This window comes from Protobothrops mucrosquamatus, unplaced genomic scaffold, assembly GCF_001527695.2.
Source record: "Protobothrops mucrosquamatus isolate PMUCROS unplaced genomic scaffold, P.Mucros_1.0 scaffold1165, whole genome shotgun sequence".
In the NCBI taxonomy this organism is placed as follows: domain Eukaryota; kingdom Metazoa; phylum Chordata; class Lepidosauria; order Squamata; family Viperidae; genus Protobothrops; species Protobothrops mucrosquamatus.
The window spans coordinates 119,369-121,500 of NW_015387380.1; positions in this window are offsets into that span (position 1 = coordinate 119,369).

Below are 2,132 nucleotides of genomic sequence, written 5' to 3' on the forward strand. Positions count from 1 at the left end.
ACCTGTCTTCTGGAGTGTTGGCTATTCCTGCCAGCTTGGTGTCGTCTGCAAATTTGATGAGTTCCCCATCTATCCCCTCGTCCAAATCGTTGATGAAGATGTTGAAGAGCACTGGGCCCAGAACAGAGCCCTGGGGCACCCCACTACACACTTCCCTCCATGTAGATGCGGTTCCATTGAGGACCACTCGCTGAGTACGGCAGTGTTCCAAGTGCATTCTTACCAAGTGGCCTTACCAAGACGTTGTGGTATTAACATTTCACGTGATCTTGATTCTATCCCTCTGTTAATGCAGCTTAGCACTGTGTTGGCTTTTTTGGCTGCTACAGCACAATGTTGGCTTATATTTAAGTGATTGTCCGCTAGGACTCTGAGATCCCTCTCACAGTTACCACTATTGAGCAAGGTACTACCTATACTGCACCTGTGCATTTGGCTTTTCTTGTCTAAATGTAGAACCTTACTTTTTTCACCATTGAATTTCATTTTGTTAGATAGTGCCCAATGTTCCAATCTGTCAAAATCCTTCTGTATCTTAAGCCTTTCTTCTGGAGTGTTGGCTATTCCTGCCAACTTGGTGTCGTCTGCAAATTTGATGAGTTCCCCATCTATCCCCTCATCCAAATCATCCATGGAATCCTTCCCAAGCTCTCTCTAAGTTTATTGAAATTAGCTCTCTTAAAGACCAAGACTCTAGTTTGAACTATGTTCTATTGCTTGTGTTTGCATAATGTTGAATTCCGATATTGCATGATCGCCCCCCCCCCCCAAGGTTCCTATAGCTTCAACACCTATCATTTCATCTCTGTTCATGAGAATTAAGTCCACTATGGCTGATCCCCTAGTTCCCTTCTCTACCTTTTGGGGGACAAAGTTGTCTGCTAGATTTGTCAGGAATCTGTTTGATCTTCCACTTGGTGCTGAGTTTGTCTCCCAGTTGATGTCAGGGTAATTAAAGTCCCCCATTACTATTGTGATGTGCTTCTTACATACCTTAGTTAACTGACTAGCAACACGTTTATCTATTTTCTCTGGTTGGTTGGGTGGCTTATCGTATAAACCTATGAAAAGGTCATTTGTTTCCCTTTTATATTGACCCAATGCATTCAAGACAGTTTCCAACAATGTTGTGCTCTATTTCTATTGAGATGTAGTTATTTCTTATATATAGTGCAACTCCACTTCCTCTTTTATTTGGTCTATTTCTTTTAAACAATTTAAATCCCTCTAGCTGTATGTTCCATTTGTGGGTTTCATCCCACCAAATTTGACAGAACAAGTTAAACTAACAAAATCTAAGAGTTTTGTATTATTTTTATTCTTTGGAGACTAAAAAAGAAAGCACTTAACTTTCAAACATATTAACTAGCCAAGACCTTTGTGCTCCCTTTTCTTAGTAATCCACAAAAGCTTTATTGAAGTTTTCATTAATCATAGATACTTTTTTTGAAGTTTTTTATTTTATCACCACATAGGAATTAAATCAGAAATATAACTGTATACCCAATATGATTATAAAACTATTATTATTGGAGCAAAAATCCATTTAATAGTAATTCTCCATGCAGAAAATAATTATTTCAATCTTCTTCTTGTGCCATATCCGTTATCGGATGTTGGCGATCCTGTTTTTATCAGCAGCCGCATGAAAAAGTGCTGCTGAGTTTTGTCCAAACCAGTCCCTTAGATTTTGAAGCCACGATGTTCTTCTTCTGCCTGGACCTCGTTTGCCTTCAATCTTTCCCTGGAGGATTAAATGGAGTATGCCGTATTTTTCTGGGTGTCGCATCACATGTCCGAAATATTCTAATTTTCATTTTTTAATTGTTTTGATGATTTCCCTTGGCTTTCTCAGGCGGCTTATCACCTCCTCATTTCTGATCTTTCAATGCTGCTGTCCAATGGCTACTCCCTTTGTCAAAGTTAGTTTGCAGCTGACAGGTACAGAAGAACCCCACAAGGTTATAATTATTTCTGGGCTTTTATTTAGCAGGCAAAGAAAAGGACCTGAAATAGATGAAATATTAAATGTATTCAATATGTAAGGGTCAATTAGGTCTGTTATTTGAGATGCATATTGAGAAGCTTGTCTGAATGTCTAAACCAGTGGTTCTCAACCTTCCTAATGCCAC